Here is a 13,259-nt window from a genome sequence, read left to right as displayed (position 1 = left end):
TGGAACCAACTAGGTTAAATAGAGGTGTAGAGGCATAATTTGCCTCCCTGGTAACCAATATGCCTCTTTTTGTCCCCTAGACCCATTTGAGAAACTTCCTGACAACTTAGAAACTTTTGACATTTGTGACCCTAATCAACCAACATTACATTTCATGAGTTCCAAATACTTGAACAAAATACTTCTATTTGTTGGCTTAGAGTATGTGTTCTTGAGTTTCTATATTATTGTTGGTTGTGATTCTACTCCACAAGTTGCACTTCTCTACATAGCTTTGTTTGCTAGCATTCTCTATCTTCTACTGAAAATGTCCTAGGTACATCTAATGTAATATACTAGACAATTTTAAGGTTTGAATTTAAAGTAAACATGACAAAATGAGTTTAAGTTTTCACTTTTTATGACATAGTTTCTTGAAGTCAAGTAGAATGCATTTGGTTTTATTTCTCACAATGAGGTATGATTTATACTAATGATTCTCATTGTAACTAAAAGTAATGATATTTTTAGTTACATAAGAACTCCTCAATCTGCATTTTCTTTAAGAGTAGTTAATGTTAATTCTTGCTTTCACATTTACAATTTAGGTGTTTATCAGAGATGGTGTAAAACTTGTTCGAGATGCATTTCAATTTACAAAAGAGAAAGCTCCTTGTGCCATCTTTATAGATGAGTTTGATGAAATTGGAACTTGATATTTTGATAGGTATTAGGATTTTTAATTTTCATTCTTGTAGGTAAGCTCATAATGGTAAATAGTATAAATAGTAAAATTGTATTGGGTTTGTACATTTAGTCTAAATAGTCTAAATAGTAAAATAGTCTTCACTCATTTGGTAGTACCAAATGATACAAAATTACAATGGAGCATGAGGTTTGTACATCCAATATGAATTCATCTATTGGATGTATAACAGGAACAAAATGACACAAAGTTAAACTTATGGAACATGTTATTGTTTACTCATGAGATCTAGAAGAGCGGTTGCCTTTCATTAGGCTCTAGTAATGCTATTTGAATAAATTTCAACCAAGTCTTTGTATACACCAACCTACAATTTTATCTATAAATGTAAGGAGTCATTTATAACCAAGGCAAGAAAAACAACAACATTCTTGTAAGCCAAGGCTAAACGAATCAAATCAACAAGAATACACACAACATTTTTCTTGTAATAGTAATCCTACTTTCTTGATGAGTAACAAGTATTGTGAGAATAGAAAGAGCCTCATCCACCATTCCAATGTTTTGGTCAATAAAAAATGCCATTAGAGAAAGGACAACTCTAGTTCGAACAACCCTAGGTTTGTTTCCTTAATAAATTGACAAATTAGAAAGTGCAATAGCAACATCTTTGTTCCCTCTTGGTGTTTCATCACGTAGTAGATAACCAAATGATGGATTGCTCTAGAGGCTCCAATTATAATGTTGTTCTTATTCATGGAAGATAGGCTAAAAAGAGTTACAACAATATTTTCTCTTTCTTCCATGCTAACATACTTTAAGACTTCTATTTCATAACTAATAGCTCCTCCTTGAACAATCAATCATTTGTTACTACTATGAATAGATATATTTAGAAGGGTAGTCACTACACGCTCTTGAATCTTTATGTCACTTGAAAATAAAAATTTCACTGCATGTTCAGTAGTTTCACCCATGTCACTACATGTTCAATAGTTTCACTCATATCACTATCTCTTTCTTTCTTGAGATTTTTCAGTGCTCTTGACTTTGTTGCTAAATCAAGAATGGTAGATAGCTAAAGTATGTCCGCTAGCCTTTATAGAATAAAAAAATCTACATTTCTACTATCCTTATGCAAAAGGGAAATCATAATATACATGAAAAGTTCAATATCTTATGTATCATTTCTCCCCTAGGATCTCTTTAATTGGATGTGCATTAGTTCAACTCATTCTTTAACTTCATCAAAAACCTTTAGTAAATTTTTGGGAAATGTATCTAGAGCTTAATTCAATTCCTTTGTTAATTGCTGAAACCTTCTTGTGATTACCTCACTCTTGAAGACTAGATAGAGTTTTCTACTATTAGGAAAGAGTTGAAGTGAAGCTTTAGTAGATTGCTAGGCCTTTTCCAAGGAAGAAATATAGGGAAGAGAATTCCAAGGTAGAGATCTTTCAATATCATCTATAATTCTTTGGTTCAATTCTTAATAGGATTACCTAAATGAATGCATGTAGGTATCATTAAAGTGTTTTCTTCTAGGGGCATTTTTGCATTGAAGTGCACAAAATTTGATAAAAAATGTTTTGAGGGATTTAGAGGAAGTAATAACTGAGAAAGTATTTTTTATCCTACACCAATAAGATAAAATGGATGCTTAATGATCTTTTCATATCTACTTTTGTAGAAGCATGTATAGTGTATTTGGTAACAAATGTGCAACTAGCCCTCCTATTCCATTCAACTTACATCGTAAAACATTTCCTTGGATATACTCAGCTTGCATCTCCATCTCTATGGATTTCTAGCCTTTTTAAGTAGCTTCCTTGTATACTTTTTAGTTTCATGTATCACAAACCTTGTTAGAGTATTTGCTTCTTATGTGTTTTTCCCATTTGAGAGAATAGTGATTTATATTCATTTGAAGTTCAACCATAACCATTTAAACAATAGAGTATTGTGAAATTGAGATGAAACTAAAGACAAATACTAGATTCAAGGTCATAATAATATTCATATGTAGGTGTTCCCAAGTTGAAAGATTATCTCTTTTCCATGTTGCAACATGTCTTTGACTACTTATGTATCCAACTCTAGTTAAAACAAAGGGTCTTTGGTTGGGTCTTTCTAGTAGCATTCCTTCAAATGTGGACCTTGCCATCAATGTGCCATATACCTACCATAACCAACCAAAAGTAAATAAAATTTGAAGGAACCTACTTGAGGTATTTCCAACAAAATATTATAATTTTTTATACAAGAGTACTTTGTATCAACATTACAGATTACATCCGTCAGCAACTTGGATTAGATGGGTCAGAAGAAGTAGGAGCATATGGATGAGGAGATCCAAAAAGCTTATGAAGTGGCAAAAATGATGTAGGAGTTTGAAAGAAAGATAGAGGAGTAACAAATGTTTTTCATTACCTGTCTTTTGAACTATTTGGTTTAAGTAGTTTTTTGTTTTTGGCTTTTTGCCTGTTTGTCGCCTTGGCCTTTTGGTTGGCCATAGTACTGTGGCTGGGCTTTTGTTGCTTATTTTTATCCTTTTGATTTGTATTAAATTTTGGGTTTTAGGATCCCTATAAAACCTATTTTTCTTATCAAAAACATTACACATTACATTGTGATAGTGATAATGCTTCTGTTGTCCCCCCAATTTTTTATCCCCTCTATGGATGTTTCTTTTAGGCATGGTTTTTGTCATAGTATATATAGAATCATGTCTTCCAAAGTAATTAAATCCAACAATAATCTCCATTATTCTCATTAGCCAGAACTAAGAAAGTATTTTTTTATCCTACACTAATAAGATAAAATGGATGCTTAACGAGCTTTTCATATCTACTTTTGTAGAAGTCTGTATAGCATATTTGGTAACAAATCTTCAACTAGCCCTCTTATTGCATTCAACTTACATCCTAAAACATTTCCTTGGATATTATACTCAGCTTGTATCTCCATCTCTATGGATTTCTAGCCTTTTAAAGTAGCTTCCTTGCATACTTATTAGTTTCATGTATCAAAAACCTTGTCAGAGTATTCACTTCTTGTGTATTTTTCCCATTTGAGAGAATAGTGATTTATAATCATTTGAAGTTCAATCATAACTATTTAAACAATAAAGTATTGTGCATTTGAGATGAAACTAAAGACACATACCAGATTTAAGGTCATGATAATATTCATATGTAGGTGTTCCCAAGTTGAAAGATTATCTCTTGTCCATGTTGCATCATGTCTTTGGTTAAAACAAAGGGTCTTCATTTGGGACTTTCTAGTAGCATTCCTTCAAATGTGGACCTTGCCATCAATGTGCCATATACCTACCATAACCAACCAAAAGTAAATAAAATATGAAAGAACCTACTTGAGGCCTTTCCAACAAAATATTATAATTTTTTATACAAGAATACTTTCTATCAACATTGCACATTACATTGTGGTAGTGATAATGCTTTTGCTGTCCACCCAATTCTTTATCCCCTCTATGGATGGTTCTTTTCGGCATGATTTTTTTCACAGTCTATATAGAATCACACCTTCCAAAGTAATTGACTCCAACAATAATCTCCATTATTCTCATTTTTTGTCGTCTTATAAGTTAATGATCTAAAATTATAAAAATAATCATAGATACTTTAGCTAGAATTAAATATACTTCATGAAACTCTCTCCAGTTTACCTTGAAAATAATAGATTCATTCATATCATTCCATATACTGCCAACAACATTTGAAAAAAAATTGCTAACTAATTTTGACCACCACTTTCAAGTGTTGGCTTGGGTAAAATCAGCGAAAACACATGGCCTAGGCCAGACTTCCCCTACCAATAATATCTAATGTATCAAGTTATCAAATTTTAAATATTTAAAGATACAAATAACATGTCACATTTTTAACCATTGCTTACATAAATATCTAGCTACATACAAATTACCATATACCTATAGAACCCATACATCATTTAAGCATCTACTGTCATAAACAAAATATCCTTTCTTATTTTTTATATCAAGATCAATCATCCAAACACCTTTAAAACCTTTAGCATGTAGGTTGCTTGCCAGAGTTTGGAGATTAGGATATCACTTCTAGAAATTAAAAGCAAAGTGTACTTTTTAATTATAAATGCCCAATTACTTTTAAGAAAAATAGTTTACAAAAATATTACAACCATTAATGTGTAACTTAATCATACGTTATCTAGAAATGATTTTTTGACAAAAAATCATTAAAAGGGTGAAATTATGGTAATGATATATCTAAAAGATGTATGATTTATTCTACGTTCTTAGGAAACCTATTATTATATCAAAGATGACATTCAATGGCCAATATTATTTTGGTAAAAGATCTAGCAGAGATTTAGAAGCTTCTCCTATACGGACTTCGAACTATTGGCATGGGCATGTAGGGGTAAAGCATGAAATTGGGAACACGGGAAACACCATGGAACATGTGTAGGTGTTGTGCTAAGGTATGTTTCCTTTGTTTGAGGATGAAAATACTATAAAGTATTCTTGGATGATGTAGGCATGTAGATTGTCAGGACAATGGGCTTCTCAAAAGATTGAAAAATTAGGTAATATGGTCAATACTATGACAATATTATGGATATTGTAAAAAATATATTTCTTGAAATCAAGCATGCCTGGTACTATGAAGAATTTGGGTGTTGTAGCTATGTAGTTTTTAATAATTACATAGCACACAAAGCACTGTGAGAGTTCTAATTGGTGTTGCAAAACATATATGTTCCTGGGGTTGTGCACAAACAACACCATGAAGCATTTTTGGATGTTGCAAGTGTTGTTAATTGTATTCATTAAGAAAGGTCATCACTATAAACATATTCTTTGGAGTTGTAAACATCCATGTTTTTATTCTATGGCAATGTAGACATTTTATAATGTATCATATATCCCTGGTTGTAACTATGAGGAGAGAAAATAATATGACCACTTGTATGAACAAGGGAGAATTTGTGTATCATAAATGAGCATAAGAACAACCCAGTGCATAAGAATGACATACTTCATTATTGTATTATGCACAATATTTTGTCAAAACTATACTATGTCCATACTTGTAGGATGAGGAGTCACTTTTAATTTTTTTTTAAGCATTGTAAAACTGTATGGCCTTCATTATACACAGATATAGAAAGAAGGACTAATTTATAATGGCTTTCACAAGCATTGTAAACCTTCATTGATAAGAAAGATAATTCATGCAGCAAAGAGTGGTGCAACATGGAAATTGTAGTAGTATATGTGGAACAAGGGATTGAAGAAGCAACCACCAAATAATTTTTCATCACAATGATAGAAAATTGGGTTTCAATACTTAAGTCAAAACATCAATACCTCAAGATGACACTACTTGTGCTAAGCATCATTTTGGATGTGATGGAGTTGAATTTCAATCAACAAGTAGGACGGGGCATCACCAATATCTACATTAGGATAGTATTTGTGTTGAGCATCACTTTGTAGATATAAAGGGATTTTGTAAAAAATTACACATATAGAATTATTTATTTCAATGGATGAAGGTGTCAAACTAGTCTTGGAGCAGGTGTTATCTCAATCTCACCTAAAGAAAAACTAGTTCCTTGTTCCTTTTGTCTTGAATTTTAGGAACATATGTGGGTGTGAGGGAGCTAAGCATCAATAGAATAAGGTTAACTTACATGCTTAATACACATGATGTGTTTTGACATCCATGCCTAATATATTTGGTAAGTTTTGATTTGTGGTACTCATGGTGTATGTAGCAATTGAGATTGTGGTATAGGTGGGCCAACATGCTACAACCCCAACATATATTTTCTCCCTCTCCATGGTCTAGATGTAGGGAATGACACACCCTGATAGATGGGAACCTCATCCATCTATAGCCATTTCTAGTACCACTGTGGTCATCAAAATTTACCACATCCATAGAATCTAGTGCTATCCTTACTCAAGCAACCACAAGTAGAGATGTCCTTTATCATCCACTAACCTACCATAACCTTATAGATGTGTGAATCATAGAATATGTCAGCTATCAAGGGTTTATCTATCATAACTTATTTCCTACATATGAGAATATATAGGATCTAAAAGATTCTTAGTAATTTAATGGCCAACTCCCAACATCTTCTAGTTAGGAGATAGAACGTTGTATACTAGAATCTCATCTCTCTATAAGTTCCATCAATATAGATCTATGGAATCTCATCTCAAGGTGGTGGTAGACCCAGCAAAGACCTGAAGATAAATATCCAAAATAATCACTGACTACTCTATCGTCGATGATTACTTTGGCAATTTTTTTAAAAACAAATCATGTTGGTCAAAAGTTTGACCAATGCTGATCAACATTGGTTGAACTTTCAACCAAGCTTTGGTCAAACTTTTGACCAAAGCATCGACTAGGATTCTATCATGGGTTTTGCATCCTGGTTGATTGAGGGATTAACATTGGTCAAAATTTTGACCATGCTTTGGTCAAACTTTTGACCAAAGCATCGACCAAGATGTCACTATAACTTTGGCATCCTAGTCAATCGAGGGAGCCATTTTGACCAAGTTTGGTCAAAAGTTTGATAGACATTCTTAAAAATAAGGGAGACCATTTTTGAACAAAGTGTACATCAAAATTTTGATGTTGACAAGGATCGGTGAAAGTCTAAAAGAGAAAAATAACAACAAAATATTTCTAGATCACCAGTTTTCATTGAAAATCTACTAGTGTTATGTACATGACTCAGCCTATATAGAGTAGTTCGGTTGCAATGATGACTGTCTGACTTTGTCTTGTAAATGACTAAGTGTTTGACACTGATATACAACAATAGTTAGAGATACCAACAATTTTTTTGGCATATTAAGGATTGACATAAGGTAAATGGGAACCAAATTGAATACTAATGTTATCATCATAATCTTACATTGAAGGTTCATGTTCACTCATGTTTCTATAAAATGATCCTATTTGAGATGACATAACTTTATTTTTCTCCAAAAAGTGTATTTTTCAAAACCCATTATTAGAGTAATAAGGCATTTTATTATTAACTCTATTTTACTTAAGCTACAATTTAGTCATATAATAATTAATTCTTTTATTAATTATTATAATGCACCTTAGGTTCAATAATTTAGGGTTTTGATCTCCTTTATAAGGATTGATCTCTCTTTGTAACAACAATTTTGATTGAAAGTCAATTTCTCTTTTTGCTAATCAAGAGTGTCTCCTTTCTTATGGATCTATGAATTTCATCCTCCATAGATTTGTTCCTCTCTTTCTATAAGAGGTGTTTGCATGCAGTGATTCTTGGGAGATTTGGGGCTAAGAATTTTTAAACTTTAATATGGTATTAGAACTCCAGAATTTTATGCCCCTGTGCTCCTCGTGAGAGATTTGGCCTTGATTTTTAGATCTAGTTTATGTAGAAGATTTTGTATTGGATATGGGGGAAAGTTCTTCACTTTGGGTCACTTTGAGCCCAAACCCACATAACCATTGAGCTCAGAGCACCCCAAAACCCCTATTTCCATTTAAAATGTCTCCATTTTGGACAAAGTTTTTTCTAAGGCAAAAAAAAAAAAATTGCACCTAGGTCATAAACCTAGGCATGACAATTTTTTCGTTTTTACAAAAAATTACAAAACACAAAATTTTATTTTCTTTATTAAAAAACAATTATTTGTTTCTTATGAAATGCATGCCCCTTTTGGAAAAAGGGTGATTTTTTAACTATTTGAGGGTCTCATAGGACCCTATTGACTAGGACCTATGCAAGAAGTACCAAAGTTTTGCACATATTTTTAAAAGTTTTTGAGCACGAAAAAACTCTTGAAAAATCTTCAATATGTGTGTGCTTATGGTTTCCTCATCCCTACGATTTAGTGGTCCCATGCAACTTTGCTTGTAGACTTCCTTGGGCCTCATAGCCATCTCTGTTGTATTTTTGCATACAATCCATTTTTTTTAAGGCACATTTTTAAAAATTTGGAGTCCTTTGTACCACTGACCACAATTCCTAGCATCAGTCTCCCTATGACTGGGTGCCCGATTGTCTACACAATCATGGACAACATTGATATCATTAGAAAGTAGAAATTTTTTGTGGGAACATTTTATGAGACCAAGTCACATGCAATTTGATAGGCATCTCATAAAAATTGTGCCAACTAAAGGTGTTTGATGGTTTTAAAGGTTGTTTCACCATTTTTTGGTGGTTTGTCAAATGATGATATTTTCAATACCACATTTTTTGACATTTGGGTGATCTTTATTAGCAAGGTCTTTTTCCAACAACTCTATTTTATTTTCAGATAATTTTTTTCCTTCCATTGGAAATGTTTAATTATTTGGTGTTTTCTTTGACATGCCAAATATTTAAAAAAGTACATGCTTTTTATGGTGACCAGTAATTTTTACTGGCTCCATCTTTCATTTTCTAGGTTGACTCTCATTTTTTGACATCTAGACTTTTTTTTTGATATATGGCCTTTTGTCAAGCATATTTTTTCGTCAAAAATTATTTTACTATCAAATTTGGGCTCATCACTTGTTGATGTGAGTGTCTACATCATCACACCAAGTTGCCCTTCTAGCTCTATTTGCACCTGCCTTTACATTTTTTCTTGTATCTCAAGCATGCAAACTCCATTTTTGAAAAGTGAGATATTGTTGGAAAGTTGGTTCTAAGCCCATTGTAATGATATAGATATATTTTATTTTTGATGTTTTTTTATAGCTTTTTTCTATCAAAGTCTGGCATTCTCTTTTGCAATCTTAGAGACATATCTTGAGCATCTTATCTTTGATTTGGAAATTCTTTATGTTATTGGAAAGATATTAATGTACTAGTTCTAGTGGTGCTAATTATTTTTAAAAACTTTTCTCTAAGCACATTCTATTCATTTTTTTTTACTTTTGCATTCTAGTGGATATCTTTTGTATTTTAGGTCTGGGGATTAATTTTGTTACTTCAAATGATCTGTCATAGGTTGTACTATATGATGCACTAGCCTTATGTCTTTTTTGGTCTTTGTAGACATCTATTGTATGAATTTTCAAAAACACAATAAGATAAAGTACCATATCTCATATATATTTTTCCTTCAATTATTTTTCCTTGTTTTTTCTTCTATTTCAAGTAGTGTCATCTAGGGACACTTGTACAAATTACTATATTCTAGGGATTCATCATATCTTGTGCCTTATTTTATATGCACTACTCTAATTAAAGTGCAATGGTGGGTTAATGTTTTGTCTTTGTGTTCCATCTTCCTTTGTCTAATGAGTTTCCCTTATGGTACATTAGCCTTATGACGTGTTTGAGATTGATCACCTCAGTACACACATACATATTCTTTTATGCATCTTGAGCATGGTTCCTTGACATGCAATTCTTTTAGCCTACTCTTTTTGTGATATGAAGCCTAATCATACTTAGAGGTTTATTCAGTATGTTTCCCCCTGATTATTTCTACAAGGGTTTAGGGGAAGCACCCCTTGTGAGGTCTTGGTATTGTGGGGTCTAGATGATAATTTAACTTCTTGAGGTGGTATTAAGTTGTAATAGATTTCTTATTGTAATCTCTGGATAATAATAATATTATACTTGTCATTGGTGGACATAGCCTAGGGATTGGGTGAACCACGTTAAATCCTTGTGGCTTGTGTTCTCTTCTATGTGATTTATTATTTTTTGATATTGGTTATATTTACATGTAATTGATATTTCTGTCCATGGTTAATCCTAACAAGTGGTATTGGAGGTAGACTGTCGTCACTTTTTTTTGGCCTAGATTGTTGTCATTTTATTTTTATTTTTATTTTAGCCATCCTCTATAGGAAGGTCTCATGGTTTAGTGGGAGTCTCATAGTTGAGTAGGAGAGATGGAAGATGAGGGTAAGTTAAAAGTTAATAAGTTTAATGGGTAGAGCTTTTAGTTATGGAAAATGCAAACAGAGGACTATCTTTATGAGAAGGATTTATGATGACCATTGGAAGGAAAACCCAAGAAACAAGGAAATTTTGGATAGAAAGATACTTGGAAGTGTTTGATTATTCCTAACAAAATCAATGAAATTTAACATTACAAAAGTGAAGAGATTGAAAGAGTTGATGCAAACCCTAGAGAAACTATATCAAAATCTCTCTACTTCAAACAAAGTATTTCTCATGAAACATTTATTGAATATGAAAATTTTAGAAGATGAATCTATTATAGGTCATTTAAGTGAGTTTCATAGTTACTACTCAATTATCTTTTGTAAATGTTAAATTTGATGATGAAATTAGGGCTCTCTTGATCTTGTGTTCATTGTCTGAAAGTTGGAATGACTTGGTAATGAATGAGTAATTTTGCTTTTGGATCTAATACCCTAACATTTGATTATGTGATTGGTGTTATTCTAAGTGAAAAAACTCAAAGAAAAATCTCATGTGGACCTACATCGAGAAGTTCTTTGAATGCACAAAGAAGAGGAAGAATGATAGAGAGGAAGTAATTCTAGAAATCATGGGAAATTAAGAGGAAAATCAAAGGAGAAGAGGTCTCAATCAAGAGAACAAAAAGATTTATAGTAATATAGGAAACTGGGGCATAAGAAGAAAGATTTTTGGACTCAAAATAAAAATTAAGGAGATAAACTAGAAGTGAACAAGGAGGCAAATGTGGTAACTAAATTTTTTGAAGAGGATGCTTTGCTTCTTGCTTTAGAAAGTGTTGATGATTCTTGGGTTCTAGTTTTAGGGGCTTCATTTTATGTTACTCCCCATAGAGATTATTTGGTAGATTATATCCAAAGGGATTTTGGATTTGTTTATTTAGAGGATAATGAACCCTATCAATTTGTTGGAAAGGGAAAAATTAAGATTAAATTTCATGATAAAAATCATTGGCTGCTACAAGAGGTAGACATGTTCCAAGGTTGAGTAGGATTTTAATTTCAACAGAGAAACTTGGTGACAAGGTTTTATAGTTACTTTTAATGATAAAAATTGGAAGGTTTCAAAAGGTTCCCTTGTAGTAGAAAAAAGTATAAAAGTAGGAACTTTATATCTTTGTACAGGTCATATTGTTCCTTCTACTTCAAATGTGTAGGTGCACTTTCAATACACCATTTTTAAAAAAAAAACTTTTAAAGTTGCCTCCCATAAATAATTTTTCAAAAATTGTTCCCGATCTGCTTAACAAAGTTTCTATGAAGGATTGAATTATTTCTGAGTCTAGATATACAAATGTGGAAGCAAATAGAAGCCAAAGTTCATTTTTCCACCATGGAGAAGCACTTTTCTAATTTTCCACAATGGAGAAGTCAACTTGGGATTTTCCACCAAAGGAAAAATGAAGTGTAGTGAAAAACTCATTTTCTACTGTGAATTTCGTAGCACTTTTCTAATTTTCCACCATGGAGAAGCACTTTTCTAATTTTCCACCATGGAGAAGCACTTTTCTAATTTTCCACCATGGAGAAGCACTTTTTTTATTTTACACAATGGAGAAGCCAAATTGAAATTTTCCACCAAAGGAAAAATGCATAGCGGAAAATTCATTTTCCACTATGACTTTCGCAGGCAAAGTCCAATTTTCCACATGAGGAGAGAAAAGGAAAATCTCAATCCAAGATGAAGGTATATGGGGTCTAGCATCAAGATTACTCTGAAAAAATAATTTGTGAATCAATCTACATCAAAATTGTGCCCACTACATGAAAATGGAAAATTTATTTTCCACTACGACTTTCGCAGTCAAAGTTGAATTTTCCACCAAAGGGAGAAGACAAAAGCCAGATTTTTGCTATAAGAATTCCAGAGAATTTCTCCCAAAATTTAGCAGAGAATTAACATTGTAAGCATTGAAGATAACATTGTTGCAGATTGAAGACATGGATTATAGAGCATTGAAAGAACAATGGTTGGAAATTTTATTTTATTAATTCTGATTTTGTAGTAGTCATATAGAGTAGAATTCAGAAATTCATATCTTTTTACTCATTGATTATTTTTTCGATCGCTCCAGTCAGGATGAAGATAACTAAGTTTGGAAGAACATATCCAAAACTGAGCTCAATCCAACAGTGGAATAAAAAGATATGCCCCACAAAAAATGGCTCATTTTTACCTGGCAGAACTATTTATTTTGCTGTCCACTCAATGAAGGAAAGATTTTGATATTGATTTAACATATTTAAATGTCAATTGTTAACATATAATTTAAATATGTTAATATCTATCATTATTAACTTTAAAAGTTAATAAGCATATCAATTTTCAAAAGGAAAAATATGAGAAGTTGAAGAGACAAGATCAGTTACAGAATTGAAAAGTCACTGGAAGAAACCAAACAGTTGCTGGAGAATGTATTTATTGTAAAACCTTTTCTATTGAGAGGGGCTTCTTTTCTGCAAGAGTAGGTATTGCTAGAGTAGAGGAAAGACAATAGTTTATTTTATGCATTTCATTTCATGCATTGATTTCTGTAATAGATTTGGCCAGAGTTGTAGGCAAATAAAAATCAGAGCATTGTATTTGTTGTGTTCAAAACAAAGAAGAGTTT

The 13,259-nt window shown here is 32.2% G+C and overlaps 2 pseudogenes; both read right to left on the bottom strand.

Annotated features, from left to right (window-relative positions):
- Positions 1-941: 941 nt before the first annotated feature.
- Positions 942-1,662, bottom strand: LOC149548168 (uncharacterized; annotated as a pseudogene).
- A 2-nt stretch (positions 1,663-1,664) lies between these two features.
- Positions 1,665-2,480, bottom strand: LOC149548167 (U-box domain-containing protein 15-like; annotated as a pseudogene).
- Between the last annotated feature and the right edge of the window lie 10,779 nt (positions 2,481-13,259).

Source organism: Cupressus sempervirens, chromosome 7 (assembly GCF_028749045.1).
Source record: "Cupressus sempervirens isolate cs-2001-9-10 chromosome 7, ASM2874904v1, whole genome shotgun sequence".
In the NCBI taxonomy this organism is placed as follows: domain Eukaryota; kingdom Viridiplantae; phylum Streptophyta; class Pinopsida; order Cupressales; family Cupressaceae; genus Cupressus; species Cupressus sempervirens.
Note: the sequence above shows the minus strand (reverse complement) of the source record. Positions and strands in the feature narration are given on the sequence as shown.